Below are 20,074 nucleotides of genomic sequence, written 5' to 3' on the forward strand. Positions count from 1 at the left end.
CCCGCCCCTTTCCCTCCCTCCTCCCCAAGATGGAAAGCAGTCTGACATAGGTGGTATATGTACAATCACATCAAACATATTTCTACATCAATCATCTTGGTAAAGAAGAAAAGAAAAACTTCAAACAGGAAGGAAAAAAAACAGTACAAAAGTGGAAACAGTATGGTTCAATCTGCATTCATAATTCACAGTTCTTTTTACTGAATGTTGAGAATATTTTCTATCATGAGTCCTTTGAAACTGTTTTATATTGTTGCAGAGTTGAGAAGAGCCAAGTCTATCCCCATTGTTCATCACACAAAGTTGTTGTTACTGTGTACAATGTTCTCCTGGTTCTGCTCCTCTCAGTCAGCATCAGTTCATGTAAGTCTTTCCAGGTGTCTCTGAAGTCCTCCTGCTGATTGTTTCTTACAACACAGTAGTATTCCATTACATTCATATACCACAATTTGTTCAGTCATTCCTCTATTGATGGGCATTCCCTTGATTTCCAATTCTTTGCCACCACAAAGAGAGCTGCTACAAATAATTTTGTACATGTCATTCCCTTTCCATTTTCTATGATCTCTGTGGGGTACAGACCTAGCAGTGGTACCACTGGGTCAAAGGGCATGAACAGTCCCATACACCTTTGGGCATAGTTCCAAATTGCTCTCCAGAATGGTTGGATCACTTCACAGCTCCACCAACAATGTATTAGTGTCCCAATTTTTCCACAGCTTCTCCAACATTTTTTAATTTTCTTTTTTTTTTGTCATATTAGCCAATCTGATAGGTGTGAGGTAATACCCCAAAGTTGTTTTAATTTGTATTTCTCTGATCAATAGTGATTTAGGCAATAGATAACATTGTCTTCTTCATCAGAAAACTGCCTGTTCATATACTTTGACCATTTCTCAATTGGGGAATGACTTGGATTCTTATAAATTTGATATAGTTCCCAATATATTTTAGAAATTATCCCTTTATCAGAAATACTGGCTGTAAAAATTGTTTCCCAGCTTTCTGCCTCCCTTCATGTTTTGGCTGCATTGCTTCTGTTTGTACAAAAGCTTTTTAATTTAATGTAATCAAAGTCTTCCATCTTTCTTTTCATAATATTCTCTATCTCTTGTTTGGGCATAAATTGTTTTCTTCTACATAAATCTGAAAGGTAAATTATGCCTTCCTCTCCTCATTTATCTATGGTATCACCCTTTATGTCTAAATCTTAAATGCATTTTGACATTATTTTAGTATAAATTGTAAGATGTTGGTCTATGCCTAATTTCTGCCATACTATCTTCCAGTTTTCCCAGTAGTTTTTGTCAAATACTGAGTTCCTATCCCAGAAGCTGGAGTCTTTGGGTTTATCAAACACTACATTACTAATGTCATTTACTATTGTGTCCCTTGTGCCTAGCCTATTCCATTGATCCTAAACTCTATTTCTTAGCCAGTATCAGATAGTTTCAATGACTGCTGCTTTATAGTAAAGCTCCAGGTTTGGTACAACTAACCCACCTTCCTGTGCATTTTTTTCATTAATTCCCTTAATGTTCTTGACTTTTTGTTTTTCCAGACAAAGTTTATTATTTTCTCCAGGTCTATAAAATATTTTTTGGCAGTCTGACTGTCATGTCACTGAATAGGTAAATTAATTTAGGTAGAATTGTCATTTTTATTATATTAGCTTGGCCTATCCATGAGCAATTGACATTTTTCCAATTATTTAGATCTCATTTGATTTGTGTGAAAAGTTTTTTGTAATTGTGTTCATAGAGTTCCTGGGTTTGTCTTGGCAAGTAGACTCCCAAGTATTTTATATAGTCTTCAGTTACTTTAAGTGAAATTTCTCTTTCTATCTCTTGCTGCTGAGCTTTGTTGGTCATGTATAGAAATGCTGATGATTTATGTGGGTTTATTTTATATCCTGCAACTTTGCTAAAGTTGTTAATTGTTTCAAGCAGTTTTTTAGTTGATTCTTTTTTTTGATTCACAAGCTTTATTTACATTTGTCTACAGCATCATTTAATGAAACAAACTAGTACAGTTTAGTGAAACTAAAGAAAATAATACTCATCAGAATTCTCTGTAATCTACCATTTGCTAAATTCATAAACTTGCATTTGCTAAGTACAGCAAAAGAGAAGTATACAAAACACAAGAAGAAACCAATAGGTAACATGTAGCTTCTAAGAGATATCTGATCTTCACAATTTAGAAGGTAAGACTTTCAAGAAGTCAGAGGCACAATTACAAGAGCCTAAGTGTTCTTGTGCAGCTACAACTACATTTAGGAAAGAAGTATGTATATACACATGTAATTAGGCATGCATGTATGCATGTATGTAGGTGGGAAGTTCAATTCTTTGCAAAAATATTATCAAAATATTTCTACCTAAAACATTTTGCTTTCATTTTTAGATCAGTCCAATAGAAAATTAAAACTAGTTTCTTTTATTCTGAAATCAAGAATATAACTTTGCTCCAGTTGCCTCTGTTTGTTAATTAGTTTATTGTTTATGCTCAATATTTTTAAGTTCCCTCATTCATAAGACCAAACTATTATCTTTTCTTAATCACACAAAGGCACCAAACTCAACTGTTAATTTCCTTCCATATACTTACCTTGCAATATGACTCAAAGAAACTGTTAAGAGAAATCCCCTTAGCCCCTTTTAAACCAGAAGGCAGACTCAACAGAGCTCAAGACCAGATTTTGATACAGAAATCAAACAAATTCCTGAAAGCATTTTAAGCCATAAGTCATTTCAAGTAAATGGGAACAATGACAATTTCCTATTATATCATGTAGGAACATTCATTTCTACTTCAGAATGGAATTTCATGCAGTGTTTAAGAATGGTGAAATACATCAGTGCCCATGGCTCATCCCACCTGACTGCACAGCCATCAGAATGACTGGCTAGCCTTATAAATACACTCTTTTCACACAAAAGAAATTCTATTTCCCTGGTATTTTCTCATTTTCCTCTTCCTTAAGGAGTCTCATATTTTTAGCCCAGTTTACCCAATCATATAAGGGCTTTCAGGAACATGTCACATCCAAGCTCTTTAAAAAAAAATAACAAAAACAAAAAGCCAAGAAAAAAAAAACAAACTATGAGCTTACATTCATCACTATAAATAGATCCTGGAAATGTTAACATGGCCAAAAGGACATCAAAGGAAGTGTTTCCTTAAATAGCTGTGCCAAAGATATGAACTAAGAAGAGATAAGCTCTTAGCTGACTGAGAGTCTAGCCCCCAAATAAAATCAGGGAGAAGCAAGCCATCTCCTCTGGTAACTTAGAACAGGGCCTTATGTGGATTTATTTTATATCCTATTTTGCTAAAGTTGTTAATTGCTTCAAGTAATTTTTGAGTTTATTCTTTAGGATTCTCTAAGGATACCATCATATCATCTGCAAAGAGTGAAAATTTTGATTCCTCCTTGCCTATTCTAATTCCTTTAAATCCTTTTTCTCCTCTTATTGCTATAGCTAATATTTCTAGTACAATATTACATAATAGAGGTGATAATGGACATCCCTGTTTCACCCCTGATCTTATTGGGAATGCCTCTAACTCATCCCCATTACATATATTGCTTGCTGATGGTTTTAGGTAGATACTGCTTATTATTTTAAGGAAAGCTTCTCCTATTCCTATGCTCTCTAGTGTTTTTAATAGGAATGAGAGTTGTATGTTGTCAAATGCTTTCTCTGCATCTATTGAGATAATCATATGATTTGGGTTAGTTTTGTTATTGATGTGGTTGATTATATTAAGAGTTTTTCTAATGTTGAACTAGCCTTACATCCCTCATATAAATCTCAGCTGATAGTGTATTATCTTGGTGATCCCTTGCTATAAACTCCTTGCTAATATTTTATTTAAGATGTTTGCATCAATATTCATTAGGGAAATCGGTGAGTAATTTTCTTTCTCTGTTTTGGTTCTGCCTGTTTTAGGTAACAACACCATATTTGTGTCATAAAAGGAATGTGGTAGAACTCTTTCTTCACCTATTTTTTCCAAATAGTTTGTATAGTATTGTAATGAATTGTTCTTTAAATGTTTTGTAGAATTAACTTGTAAACCCATCTGGCCCTGGAGATTTTTTCTTAGGGAGTTAATTAATGACTTGTTCAATTTCTTTTTTCTGAAATAGGCCTATTTAAGGATTTTGTATTTTTGTAAATATTCATCCATTTAATTTACATTGTCAAATTTATTGGCAAACAGTTCGGGTCAAATAGCTCCTAATTATTGCTTTAATTTCCACTTCATTGGTGGTGAAATCACTCCTTTCATTTTTAATACTGGTAATTTGGTTTTCTTTTTTTCTTTTATTTAATCAAATTAACCAAAGGCTTATCTATTTTATTGTTTTTTTATAGCACCAACTCTTAGTTTTATTGATTAATTCTAAAGTTTTCTTGCCTTCAATTTTGTTAAGTTCTCCTTTGATTTTCAGGATTTCTAATTTAGTATTTAGTTGGGGATTTTTAATTTGTTCTTTTTCTAGCTTCTTTAGTTGCATAACCAATTCATTGATCTCCTCTTTCTTTTTTATTCACATAAGCATTTAGAGCTATAAATTTTCACCTAAGCACTGCTTTGGCTGCATCCCATAGATTTTGGTATGTTGTCTCATTATTGTCATTCCCTTGGATGAAGTTATTGATTGTTTCTATGATTTGTTGTTTGACACAATCATTCTTTAGGATGAGATTATTTAGTTTCCAATTCATTTTCAGTCTACATTTCCATGGCTCCTTCTTACATGTAATTTTTATTGCATCATGATCTGTGAAGGATGCATTTACTATTTCTGCTTTTCTACATTTGAGTGTGAGGCTTTTGTGCCCTGATACATGGTCAATTTTTGAATCTGTGCCATGTATTGCTGAGAAAAAGGTGTATTCCTTTCCTTTTTTTTTTTTTTTTGGGTGAGGCAATTGTGGTTAAGTGACTTGCCCAGAGTCACACAGCCAGTAATTGTTAAGTGTTTGAGGCTAGATTTGAACTCAGGACCTCCTGAATCCAGGCCCAATGTTCTATCCACTGTGCCATCTAGCTGTCCCTGGTATATTCCTTTCTATCCCCATTCAATTTTCTCCAGATATCTATGATGTCTAACTTTTTTAGAATTCCATTCACCTCTTTAACTTCTTTCTTATTTATTTTGTGGCTAGATTTGTCTAATTCTGAGAGGGAAAGATTCAGATCCCCCACTAGTATAGTTTTACTATTTCCTCTTGTAACTCATTTAACATCTCCCCTAACAAATTGGATGCTATACCACTTGCCGCATACATGTTTATTTTTGGTATTACTTCATTATCTATAGTACCTTTTAGCAAGATGTAGTTTCCTTCCTTATCTCTTTTAATTAGATATATTTTTGCTTTTGCTTTGTCTGCAATAAGAATTTCTACCCCTGCTTTTTTTTTTTTTGGCAGGGCAATGAGGGTTTAGTGACTTGCCCAGGGTCACACGGCTAGTTTTGTCAAGTGTCTGAGGCTAGATTTGAACTCAGGGAGTCCTGAATCCAGGGCCAGTGCTTTATCCACTGCGCCACCTAGCTGCCCCACTACCCCTGCTTTTTTTTACTTCAGCTGAAGCATAATACATTTTGCTCCAACCTTTTACCTTTATTCTGTGTGTATCTCTCTGCTTCAAATGTGTTTGGTTTTTTTGTTTGTTTGTTTGTTTTTTTGGTGGGGCAATTGGGGTTAAGTGATTTGCCCAGGGTCACACAGCTAGTAAGTGTTAAGTGTCTGAGGCCATATTTGAACTCAGGTCCTCCTATATCCAGGGCCGACCGGTGCTCTATCCACTGCGCCACCTAGCTGCCCCCAAATGTGTTTGTTATAAACAGCATATTGTAGGATTCTGATTTTTAATCCACACTGCTATTTGCTTCCATTTTATGGGAGATTTCATTCTATTCACATTCTCAGTTAAAATTTTTAACTCTTTATTTCCCTCCATCTTCTTTTCCCCTTTGTTTACACTATTTCCCCCTTTTTCACCCTATTCCATTTGACCAGTATTTTGCTTCTGACCACTGCCTCCCTCAAACTGCCCTCCCTTTTATCATCTGCCCTTCTTCTTCTTGCCCCCTTTTCCCCCACTTTTGCCCTCCCTGTGATCCATACCACCCTTTCCCCTTTCCCCTTTTGTTTCCTTAAAGAGTAACCTAAGTTTCTTTATACAAATGGGAGTGTATTTTCTTCCCTCCCTGAACAAAATCCCATGAGAATAAAGTTGCAACAATGCCCACCCCTCCCTTTTTTCCCTCTTTTATAATGTGTTCTTTTTGTGCCTCTTCATATGATATAATTAACCTCATTCCACCTCCCCATTCCTTTCCTCCCCCTAATCTACTTTTATTCTGCCCCTTAAGTTTCTTTATACCATCACATCAAAGTTGATTTAATAACAATGCCTTAACACAGATACAGATCCTAAGAGTTAAAAGTATTGTCCTGCCTCTTAAGGACCCAAGCAGTTTAACATCATTGAACAACCTTCTCCACCACCCCCCCCGCCCCTTGTTTATCTCTTTATATTTCTCTAGAGTTTTGAATTTGGAAATCAAATTTTCTGTTTAGTTCTGGTCTTTGTTCACAGGAAGCTTTGGAAGTCCCCACATTCATTGAATGTCCATCTTTTCCTTTGAAAGAGAATGATCAGTTTTGCTCGGTAGTTGATCATGGGTTGTAATCCAAGCTCCTTTGCTTTCCTGAATATCATATTCTAAGCCCTGTGATCCTTTAATGTTGAAACTGCCATGTCCTGTGCAATCCTGAATGTGGCTCCAAGATATTTAAATGGTTTCTTTCTGGCTGCCTGGAGTATTTTCTCCTTAACCTGATAATTCTGGAGTTTGGCTACAATATTCCTTGAAGTGTTCTATTTGGGGTCTCTATCAGGAGGTGATCAGAGGATTCTTTCAATGATGATTTGATCTTCTGATCCTTCAAATTCAGGGTAGTTCTACTTAATAATTTTCTGGAGTATGGTGCCTAGATTATTTTCTTGATCATGGCTTTCATGTAGTCCAATAATTTTCAGATTATCTCTCCTGGATCTATTTACCAGGTTAGTTCTTTTTCCAATGATGTCTTCTGTTTCACATTTTCTTCTATCTTTTCAGTCTTTTGATTCTGCTTGGCAGATTCTTATTGTCTCATGGAGCTATCAGCTTCCATCTGCTCAATTTTAATTTTTAAGGCCTTATTTTCCACAGTAAGCTTTTGCACTTCTTTTTCATTTGGCCAATTTTTTTTCTCTTATTTGGCTAATTGTATTTTTTTTTGTTTGTGAGGCATTTGGGTTTAAGTGACTTGCCCAGGGTCACACAGCTAGTAAGTGTCAAGCATCTGAAGCCAGATTTGAACTCAGGTACTCCTGATTCCAGGGCCAGTGCTCTATCCACTACACCACCTAGCTGCCCCAACTAATTGTATTTTTTAAGGAATTGTTTTCCTCAGTCAATTTTTGTGCTTCTTTTTGCAGTGTAACTATCATTTCTCTCATTTCCTTTTCCCTCTTTTCTTCTACCTCCCTTATTTGGTTTTTAAAAGCCTTTTTGAGCTCTTCAAAGAAGGCTTTTTGTTCTTGAGACAAGATCATCTTCCCACTTGAGTCTTCACTTTTGGCGTTTTGACAAACTAATCTGAGTTTGAGTTTTGGTCTTCCCCTTCACCATAGAAGTTAATGGTAAGAGTCCTTTTTTGTTTCTTCCTCATGTTGTAGCCTATTTTTAAACTTATTAATTTGAAGTCTGCTCCTGGGGCACAGGGGTCACTGTTGCCAGCTTCTTAGTGTTTTTGGCCACCCCACTCTTAGCTGCGTCGAGTTGCAGTAGTGTCAAGCTGCCCACTGAATTGAGCTTTGCTGAGGTGAGCTGCCAGCTGATATGAGAAGTGTTGAGCCACCCTCTCCTTTCACCCAAGTGAGACAGACCTTTCCTGAAGTCTTCTGAATTAGCTGATGTAGCAGGATTCTGTATCTCTTTTTTGCAGGTTCTGTAGTTCCTGAATCAGTTTATAGACTTGATTTAATATTGTTTTGGAGGGAAATACAGGAGACCTCAGGCAAGTTCCTAGCTTCTCTCCACCATCTTGGCTCTATCCGAGAAGTCCAAATAATTGCTTAAAAATTAGCTAATGGGGGGCAGCTAGATCGCACAGTGGATAGAGCACCGGCCCTAGATTCAGGAGTACCTGAGTTCAAATCCGACCTCAGATACTTAACACTTACTATCTGTGTGACCCTGGGCAAGTCACTTAACCCCAATTACCCCGCAAAAAAAAATTAGCTAATGAAAAATCAAGACCCAATAAAGCAAAACTAAAAGAATGAAAAAAAATAGAAGACAATGTGAAATATCTCTTTGGAAAAAAGATCTAGCAGAGATATTTTGAAAATTATTGGACTAGGGGCAGCTAGGTGGCACAATGCTGAAGAAGTTACTCTGAATTCAGAAGGACCTGAATTCAAATTCGGCCTCAGTCACTTGACAATTACTCCCTGTGACCCTGAGCAAGTCACTTAACTACCATTTCCGCCGAAAAAAAAAATCAAGTTTTGTAGAGCCACAGTCAGAATAACCCACGATCAAGCAGCTTCCACTTTAAAAGATTGGAGAGCTTGGAATATGATATTCAGGAGTGCAAAGGAACTGGGATTACAACCAAAAATCACCTAACCAACAAAACTGATTATAGTTCTTCAGGAGAAAAAATGGGAATTCAAAGAAAGTGAGGACTTTCAGGCATTCTTGATGAAAAAATCTGAACTGAATAGAAAATTTGACTTTCAAATACAAGATCCTAGGGAAGCCTAAAAAGGTAAACAGAAAAAAAAACCCAAAAGGGATATTAAAATGTTAAACTGTTTACATTCCTACATGGGAAGAAAATGCTTACTCATAAGAACTTTCTCAGGGCAGCTGAATGAAGTATATTTAGACAGAGAGCACAGGAGTGAGTTGCATGTGACAGGAAGATATCTTTATATAAATAAAATTAACAGGTGAAAGGAATGCACTGGGGAAAAGGGAAAGGGAGAGGAGGAATGGGGGAAATGATCTCCCATAAAAGAAGCAAGAAAAAGATTATGGATTAGAGGGAAAGATGGGGAGGTGCAGGGGAGTTAATGAGACTTATTTTCATCAGAATTCTCTGAAAGAAGTAGTAACATACCCAATCAATTGGGTATAGTAATTTATCTTACTCTGCAGGAAAGTAGGAGGTGAAGGGGATAAGGACTGTGGGATGAAATAAGGGTGGGCAGATTGGTTGAGAGGGCAGTGAGAAGCACAACATTTTTGAGAAGGGACAGGATGAAAAAAGATAGAAAATCAAATAAATATCATGAGGAAGGAGTAGAGCAGAATACAGATAGCAATAGTAATTGTGAAAAAATTTGAAGCAAGTGTGTCAGAGAAGCATTAGTTCTCAATCACAGAGAAACTGTAACGATTGGAATGACGCCACCTGCTGGATACTTACTGTAGAAGAGTTCTTGGCGGGAGGAAGTGACGCGGACTAGTGGGAGGAGGAAGGAAGAGACTGGCGCTGACTCTAGGGCTCTTTCCTGAGGACGCTGGCGGAGAAGGGAGCTAGAAATGTGCTCTCCCTTTAATAGATAGGAATCTAGGCCTTTCTCTCTCTCTTTACCAAATTCTTATTCTCCTTAATAAATGCTTAAAAGTCTAACTCTTGCTAAAGCTTATAATTTATTGGCGACCACTCATTAGATATTTTAGACAGTTTAGCTAGAATTTTGACCCTTAACAGATGGCTGACCACGAAGAGGAAAGCTGAACCTCACTTCTGATCTTCCGGTTGGGTAAGAAATTTCCCCTACCCTTTAAACTGCTAAGTACTGGCGCACTGGCTGTGTTTTCCCTTTAAATTTTTTCGAATGGACCTTTTAAACTCCCTAATTACCCTATTTTTGATTTTAGTCTGTTTAACCAGACAAATGGGAGATAAGATCATGTTAATGCTTTGTTTTTGTGGATTTTCTATTTTTCTTTTTATTTTTGTTAAAAGAGCCAGCAACTTACTCACACAAGGAAATATCACTCCCTCTCCCAACCATGCTTTTTCAGAGAAACCTGAAGAGATTCCTGCAGCTTTTCCCAATTCTAACACTAATTGTGGCTCTAATTTTGCATGCCTGGAGGCAATGACCCACCCTCTAGAAGCTTTTAATCCCCTAGCACCTGGAGGCAAAGTGGGGGAAGAGGAATCCAGGCCTGAGTTCAAAATCAAGTCTGATTCAAATTGCTCTGGTCCCTCCCCTCCTCTCCAGACCCCACCCTCTACTCCTCTTATGGCCAAGCCCATAGCTTCCCCTGCCTCGGAAGTCCAGAGATCTGGTGCGCATGCTCAACTTTTTCTAACTGCATTTGCAGCTTCAGGCTCAGCCCTTCCCTGGCCTGGCTGTGCTTTTGAGACAATCTTAGAAAACTCTTTAAATTCCAGATATGCTCGTTTTGTTCATAATTTTGCTAACCTGCTTTTGTCTTTAATTAGTAATCTTATAAAGCATTTGTATGGTGAAAAGCCTGACAGACAATATAGAGGGGTTAAAGAAGAAAAACTTAAGCTGAATAAGAATGACAATCAACATAGTTCAAGACTCTGCTTCTTTTGCCATGGAAGGGTATATATTTTACAGAAATGTAGAAGTAAGCAGCAAGGTATTGATATGAGTATTGGGGATTTTAGATATCGGAATCAAGAGTGTTCTGAATTCACTCAGATTATTAATGTCAGTTCAGAGGTTACATAGGATTTCTATGCTATTACATATACATTTTGGAATTAATGGTATAGGTTTATTTTCATAGAGATTTTAATGCTTTTGAGATTGTGTCTTATACTTAGTTTCTAAAACAAGGAGAATATTTGTAAAAGCTTTTTATAGTCATGCGATCAAGTTTATATTTTGTAATACTCATTAATATTAAGTTCATGCTCATTTAGATTTCCTTAGTTTGAATTTCACTGTCTTTTATTGTTCCATGTGTATTTTCTTCTATACATTTATCTAATTTTAAAAAATTGCAAGATGGTTTTGATTTCATAATACAATGTTAATTCTAGGAGTATTGTGCTCCCATGTTCTGAGTTGTTTGTTTTTGTTATTTTTTCTCAACTGATTATTTGATCAAACTCTTCAAAGCATTTCCCTGGCAAATTGGTTGCCATGGCAAGTGTAAATTGATTCTAGAAGTATTATTTTTGATAAGCATATTCAAAAAAAAAAAAAAGAGGGGAACATTTGTAAAAGTTTTCTTTTTTCAAAAAAAAAAAGTTTTCTTTGAGATTCTGTTGTGCTTTAACTTGTATTTAAATATGTTCTGATTTTTCACAAAAGTAATTGTATACTAAGTACAAAAAAGGGGTATTATTTGAAATTGTTGCATAATTATATATTGTGTTCTGAGTCAAGATGTATTCACATTTTTTGCAATCATTTATTATCCTCAATTTTTAAATCCATATGAGACTTGGATTATGGGAACTTATCATTTAAGACACTAATTACCTTTATTCTGAGTTATCAGATGCCAGTTGGCCAAGGTGCCATCCAATCACAAGAGGAATACATGCAAGAGCAGACACTGAACTGTCACATGAGGGGAGACATGCATGAAGTCAAGGTATGGCCGAGAGAACGGCTTTTGACAAATGTTGAGGTTGGATTCTCTTGGTTTAATATTTTATTTTATTTTTCCCCACAATATTGTACAGATGGCTGGAAGTATTGATCCCACCCATCTCACTTCTACACCTGGCTTCTATGCTCCCTCCTATATGCCTGATGCCATGGACATCTCAATCCCATGCATCTGATTAAGTCTGACTCAGTTTCTTCCAATATGTTCGGTGGCATGGACATATATTCCATCCACCTATTTTAGACCTGGCATACTGCATGGGCAGTATATATTGCTCAAGTGTGGGAATGCTCATATCCCATCATTTCTCTGTTCTTTTATGGTAACCCCCATAATTATCTCAGGTGTCATGATAAATAACAGTGTTGAATTTGGCCTTGACACCTGTTACCAATTATATTAGATTTTCTAATTTCTCATAATGGCATGAGGATAATTAGGCAGATGATGCAAAAAGTGATGAAACAAAGATAAAAATTATTTTTAAAAATTAATATCGCAGCAATTGTCTTCTCAATTACCCTCCATAAGGGGGGGACTATAGTAATATTATAATTTTAAAGAATGGTTCAATTTTTGTTTTATTATATGTTTCATGTGTAACAACTAAGATTCTGAATTCCCTTAGACATGTTTTTGAGAACTTTCATTGTTTGATTTGATTATTGACAAAGCTATTTTAAAGTTGTGTTAAGCTCAATTTTGTAGGAAATTTTCCTGGCTGATTACCAGCATCCACACATCAACCCCTGAAAAGACTTCCATTCCACGACTACACCTAGAGGACATCTGAGAAAAGACTTTCAGAGACTTTAAATGAACAGTTTTGATTTGTTGTTTTTTTTTCTCTTTCTGTTATAATATACACCATCTGTAACATGTATTCTCTGCAGAGGCCCTCCCTTTGCAAGACTAATGTCAAAGCGTCGGTTCATGAGGACAAAAAAAAAAAAAAATCGCCCCTCTGGACAAAACTTTCCTCTCTTCCTTTTCTATATTGTTGTTCACATATTATTAGTTAGTAATAGTTATTATATTGTTTTTACTGTTCCGTCAAGGAAACATTTTGTTTCTTGAGGAACAACAGGGGGGACTGTAACGATTGGAATGACGCCACCTGCTGGATACTTACTGTAGAAGAGTTCTTGGCGGGAGGAAGTGACGCGGACTAGTGGGAGGAGGAAGGAAGAGACTGGCGCTGACTCTAGGGCTCTTTCCTGAGGACGCTGGCGGAGAAGGGAGCTAGAAATGTGCTCTCCCTTTAATAGATAGGAATCTAGGCCTTTCTCTCTCTCTTTACCAAATTCTTATTCTCCTTAATAAATGCTTAAAAGTCTAACTCTTGCTAAAGCTTATAATTTATTGGCGACCACTCATTAGATATTTTAGACAGTTTAGCTAGAATTTTGACCCTTAACAAAACTGAGTCAAATTTGTTAAAATAAGAGTCATTCCCCAACTAATAGATGATCAAAAGACATGAAGTTTTCAGAGGAAATTATCAAAACTACCAATAGCCATATAAAAAAAATGTTCTAACTCACTATTTCTAGGAAAGATGCAGGTCACAACAATTGTGGGGTACCACCTCATACCTACTAGATTGGATAAAAGGACAGCAGAGGAAAATGACAAATTCCGTAGGAGATACAAGGAACTTGGTAAAGTTGTAAACTGATTCAAATATTCTGTAGAGCAATTTGGAACTATGCCCAAAAGACTATAAAACCATGCATACTTTTTGACCTAGTAATACAACTACTATGTTGGCATCCAAAAAGGGATTTAAAAAATGAATTAAAAATTGAGGCTATGCCCATTAATTGGGGAATGGCTGAACAAATGGTGAGATGAAACTATGATGGATCACTATTGTGCTATAAGAAATGAGGAGCAGGATGCTCTCAGAAAATCCTGGAAAGACTTGCATAGACTGATGCAAAATGAAATGTACTGTATACCACATAATAGCAATATTGTAAGATAACTTAGTATTGTAAAATAACTTAGTTATTTTTAGCAATACAGTGCTTGAAGACAACTCTGAAGGACTTATAAAAATGCAATCCATCTACAGAGAAAGAAATGATGATATGTTAATAGAGATTGAAACTTAATTTTTTAGTTCCTTTTTCTAATTTTTTTCTGTTCTCTTTCTCAACCTAATATGGAAATGTTTTACATGACTACACATGTTTAACTTATATTGAATTGCTTCAGTTTTAAGGGGGGTTGCAGAGGGAGGGAGGAAGAGAATTTGTAACACAAAGTTTTAAAAATTGACATTAAAAATTGTTTTTTATGTAATTTGAGAAAAATAAAATTCTAAATAAATTGGGAAAAGAGATATGCTTTTCTCAAAAAAATTATTGCAAAAATAAAAATATGTTTTGCATGATTTCAAGAATATAATCTATATTAAATTGCTTATCTCCTCAATGTGATGGCAGGTTACCGATGGAGGGAGAAAATTTGGAACTCAGGATTTTAGAAAATGACAATTAAACTTTTTACATGTAATAGGAAAATATTCAACAAAATAGATTAAATATATTTTAAAGGAAACTGAAGCTCTTCTTGACTCCAAATTTTAGAGCTTGTTCAATATACTATGCTATTTTTCTGTTGTTCCATTTATAAAGGAAATTTTGTGTAATTTGGATGTATGAAACCTGTTGTACTCAGGTGGGATTTTAACCAAAGTTCTATTTGAGGATAATAATATAGTAGTACCTCAAGATCAAATATAAGATTCTCTACTTTTCAAAGCCTTTTACTTTATTTCCCTTCATGTATTCTGCAATTCATAGACACCACTCCTTTCTATTATTTGCAGGCATTTATTAAGCCCTTAGTATGTTCACTGGTTGTTCTCTCACCTTCTGGATTCATTCACATCTCACTTTAATTCTCACCTATTGAAACATTTCCCGGTCTTCCTTAATATTAGTGCCTTCCCTAGGGGCAGCTAGGTGGCACACTGGATAGAGCACCGGGCCTGGAGTCAGGAGGACCTAGTTCAAATCTGGCCTCAGACACTTAACACTTACTAGCTGTGTGACCCTGGGTAAGTCACTTAACCCCAATTGCCTCACACCAAAAATATTAGTGCCTTCCCTCTGAGACTAGCCCTAATTTATCCAGAATCTATCTAACTATTACATAGTTCTTTGATTGTTGCCTCTCCATTAGTCTGTTAGTTTTGTATGGAGCAAACTGTCTCAGTTTACCCAAATAACTCAAGGAGACCACCAAGTCAAGCAGAGACATTTATTACATCCTCATGAGGACGGGCAAAACCCAATTACACATTGAAGTCTTGCAAAGATATGCCCAATCCTCTAGGTTTTTATAGTAATCTTGAAAAGGACTGTCCCCACGTACACCTAGGGTGGATGAGCCCACAATCTAACATCCAATCCTGTCTCATCCAGGGTGCGTGTTCAGCTCGTGATCAATGTATGGAGACATGCATACGTATTCCAGGAGCAAGGGGGAAAAGGGGAGGGGGAACAAGGTCAAACCAAAGGAAGAAGAAACAGGGGAGTGACAGTCAGATGTTTCAGATCTCACAGTTCCCACTGACTCCCCTCTCCAGGCCCCTGTCTCTAAAGATATTCAACCTGAATAACAGGAAGAGTCACTCAGGTGCTTCAGCATTGTTAAGGATGACAGGGTTAAAATTTATCTTCGGTTATGTTGGGAAGTCAAAGAAATAGAATAAAGAATAAAAGAATAACACATTGTTGGGACCCTAGGGTCAAGGGGATTCTGCTCTGAGAAAAAGAGACAATGTCACTTAACATCTGGTCTCAACTCAATGGCTGCATCCTGTGCCGAGCCCCGTCCTTTCTTCTTGAGTCCTGAGTATTGAATTGGTGGGCTAACTCCCTGACCCACTGACTGGGGTTCTGACACATGTTAAGGGGCTAAAATTCTAGCTAGTCTGTCTAAAATATCTAATGAGTGGTCGCCAATAAATTATAAGCTTTAGCAAGAGTTAGACTTTTAAGCATTTATTAAGGAGAATAAGAATTTGGTAAAGAGAGAGAGAAAGGCCTAGATTCCTATCTATTAAAGGGAGAGCACATTTCTAGCTCCGCTCTCCACCAGCATCCTCAGGAAAGAAGCGCGAGACTGAGCGCCAGTCTCTTCCTTCCTCCTCCCACTAGCTCGCGTCACTTCCTGACTCCTGGTCTTGTCCTCAAAGACCTTCCCTTCATGGGCAGAACTCTTCTACAGTAAGTATCCAGCAGGTGGCGTTATTCCAATCGTTACACACATGATGGATTGCAGACAAAACTAATATGTAACTGACAAGTGGGGAGACTGAGCAGAAGTAAAAATACTGTTAATTGACAATAAAACATAAAGGAGACAGTGAGAATTTGACAAGCAATAAACTTCTAAACAAACTATACTGGGGCAGGGCTGGGTACCTTCCAAAACCCCATCCTCAGAGTTTAATCTGACTCAAATCCATAATCATATCATACAGTTTCTTGCTAGCAAGAACTACTTTTTTATCTGCAACATTTAGCACAGTGCTGACAGTCAACACTCAATAAATGTTAGTTAAGTGACTGCACAGGAGGATTTTTAAAATTTATTTATTTATTTTTTTTGAAGGAGGAGTAACTTTCAGGATAAATTATGTTCTCCTCTGTTAAATTCTATTTTTTAGTAAGCAAACAAAAATAACCTGGAAACCTGGTATTCTCTGGACCTCTGTTTCTTGTGTGAATATGTGTTCTAGTGACCAAAATCATCTGGAAATGGAGAAATTTTCCTTTCTCAATTTCATCAAGGATTCTCTTGTTGTGTGTGTAGGAGCTTATTCTCTTGAAGATGATAAAATATGAGAAAGACCACACACACAAACACACACACACATACATACACACACACACACACATATATATGATTATTCCCCCACTCTTCAATAGCAAACAATCATATATTAGTTATACACGTATGATTATGTTATCTACTTTGCACTTTTAAAATAAAATATTATAACCAAGATTTTCAAATCTTTTGGAATCTTTCTCACATCAAGCTATTTGAAAATAAGTCCCAGAATGGACCTTGTGATTATTGCCTTTATAGACTAGTCACCATTTATAGAACTCAGTGAGAGCAAGTACTGTTTTTTGTTTGTTTTGTTTTGTTTTTCCCCTTTATCTTTGCAGTATTAAATATTTAATAAAGTAGGCACTTAATAAACATAAATTGACTTGAATAACTTTCTTTGCATTTTTGAACAATAGTATCAATTTTCCCAAATTTGACTTCTTTAGTATCATTTGTATTGTTTTTGTTTGCTTGTTCTGTTTTTTTTTTTAATTACTCAGGGGCCAATGCCACATATTTCTTTATTCTCCAAGATGTAAAAAAAAAAGCATCATGTTGAGATATTTCATCATAAATGCCTGAAAGACCTCTTTTTCATTAAAGCCTCATTTTTTACCCTGAAAGATTATACACTCTTTTGCTGGGTAGGAGATTTTTGGTTGTAGTCCCAGTTCCTTTGCCCTCTGGAGTAGCATATTCTATTCCCTCTGGTCCTTTAATGTAGAAACTGCTATATCTTTTGTTATCCTTACTGTCGTTCCACAGTATTTGAATTCCTTCTTTTCTAGCTGCTTGCAATATTTTTTCCTTGATCTGGGATCTCTGGAATTTGGCTATAATATTCCTGGAGATTTTCCTTTGGGGATCTCTTTCTGGAGGTGATAGATGGATTATTTCAATTTCTATTTTACCTTCTGCTTCTAAAATATCAGGGCAATTTTTCCTGGTAATTTCTTGGAAGATGATGTGAAAACTCTCATTTTGATCATAGTTTTCAGGTAGTCCAATGATTTTCAGATTATCTCTCCTGGATTTATTTTTCAGGTCAGCTGTTTTTCCAAGGAGCTATTTCATATTGCCCTCTATTTTTTTTAAATCCAATTGGATTTGCTTTATTATGTCTTGGTTTCTCATAAAGTACTAGCTAACATTTGTTCAATCCTAATTCTTAGGTAATTACTTTCTTCATGGAACTTTTATATCTCCTTTCATGTCTTTGCCGCATTACCTTCATTTCTCTTTCCATTTTTTCCTCTACCTCTCTAAATTTTCCCTCTTGCTTTTTCTTCAATGTCCTTTTTGAGTGCTTTCATGGCCTGAGACCAATTCATAGTTTTCTTGGAATCTTTGGATGAATCAGCTTAACTTTTGTCATTATCTTCTTCTGAGGTTGTATTCTGGTCTTCCTTTTTTTCCCAGAGAAGCTTTCTGTGGCCTGCTGCTTTCTCTGCCTACTCATCTTGACCACCTATTTCTTTGCTTTTAACACCTTTTTAACATGTAGAGCTGCTTTCAGGATGCACTGTCCCAAACTACAGTGTGGCCCAAGGGGTGATTAAACTCATTCTCACCCTGCCTGGCCTGTAAGTAAGCTCATCCTTCTTTCTCTTTGACCCAGAAGCAGATGTCTGATTGAAATCTGATTCTCTATGGTCTAAAGCTTGGCATGCCTGTGCCCCCCTCCTATTGGGTGGCTGTTGCTCAGGTTTGCTTGCTGGTTCAGAACATGAGTACTCTGACCCAGTTCCAGTAGAGACTATAGCTATTCCCCCCAACTGCTGGACCCCCTCACTGGTCCATGAGCCAAGATTCAGAAGAAGCTGCTGAAGATTTGGAGGATCTGGAGGTGCAGCCTCCTCTGGCTGGTTCTGTGCCACTGGCTGTGCCCCTCTCTCACCCTGAACAGCAGATAATTCCAGTCACCTAATTAAGCTGTCTTTGGCTGGAAAATAATCTCACTCTGTTCCTTGATGGGTTATGCTGCTCCAGGAATTTTCTTATGACATTATTGTGGAGAGTATGGATGGGTTTGTTGGGAGCAGAAAGAGTCACAGCCTTTCCTCTGTCATCTTGGCTCTATCCCCCATTTGTATTGTTTTATAAAGCTTATGTCTACATTGATGTTACATTGAAATCACCAAGTCAACATACCATGAACTGAAAATTTTCTTCCCACTTAAATCTGTCCTTTTCTTAAATACTTCACAGTTGTTGTTAGAGGAACCATTATTATTCCAGTTTCCTATTTTTTTTTTAAATATGAAGTCCTCTTGGGCATTTCTTTTTTCTTCCAATTTTGTGTACCATCAATTCCTCATGTCTCTTAATTATATCTCCATAACACTTGACGCGTACTAGTTGTGTGACCCTTTGCAAGTCACTTAACCCTCATTGCCATGCCAAAAAAAAAAATAGATGAGGTTAAATCCAGCCTCTAAAACTTTCAAGTAGTGTGATCTTGATTAAGTCATTTAATCTTTTTTCCTCAATTTCCTCAACTGTAAAATAGTGATAATTACACCTCCTTTATGTAAGGTTGATAGGAGGAGTAAATGAGATAATATTTTTTAGCACTTAGCCCAATGCCTGGCACATAGGTTCTTAATAAATTCTTGTCCCCCACAAGCACACACATTCATATCTTTTCAATGAATGTAGTCACCATTACACTTCAGACCCTTACTTATGATGACTTGTACTTTGCAATAGTCAATTAATTATTCATTCTGCATTCATTCTCTCTCTCCTCTCTACTCTATCCTCTAAAGAGTTGGCAAAATAATATTGTATAAATACATGACTGATCATGTAATTCTCTTCCTCTCACATCTCCAGTGGCTCCTCATGGACTCTAATATAAAATGAAATTTTTCAGATTAGAATTTAAAGTCTTTAGGGCAGCTAAGTGGCGCAGTGGCTAAAGCACTGGCCTTGGATTCAGGAGGACCTGAGTTCAAAGTCGGCTTCAGACACTTGACACTTACTAGCTGTGTGACCCTGGGCAAGTCACTTAACCCTCATTGCCCCACCAAAAAAAAAAAAAGAATTTAAAGTCTTGTATGATCTGTTTTTATTCTTGTTGGCCTGAATTCCTTTATAACCAAACAGTGAACTTTGCCTTCCTAAACTCAGCATTCCATGTCATCTTTTTGCCTCAAAGTGGGCTGTTGCTCTGGGCTTAGACTGGACTCTTACCTTACTCCAACCTCTTAACTTCCTTTGAGAGTCAGCTTAGTTAACCTTCTTTATCACTTGCTCATTCTTCAAATCTTCTTGCATTTATATGTGTACACATTAATCTGTTAGTAGTTTATCAGTTCCATGAATTCAGGGACTATTTGAGATCTTTGTAAACTCTATACCTCGTCTTCCCTTAATACATGTTTGTCAAATCAAACAAGTTATTCCCAATGTTGCGTTAATGATTCCATCAAGTTCTCTCCACACTCTCCTACTCTACTAATTGATGATTGCCCACCTGGACCACAATTTTTGGAGAATCCCTTGCTATGTTTTCCTTCAGTT

This window comes from Dromiciops gliroides, chromosome 6 (genome assembly GCF_019393635.1).
Source record: "Dromiciops gliroides isolate mDroGli1 chromosome 6, mDroGli1.pri, whole genome shotgun sequence".
Classification (NCBI taxonomy): Eukaryota; Metazoa; Chordata; class Mammalia; order Microbiotheria; family Microbiotheriidae; genus Dromiciops; species Dromiciops gliroides.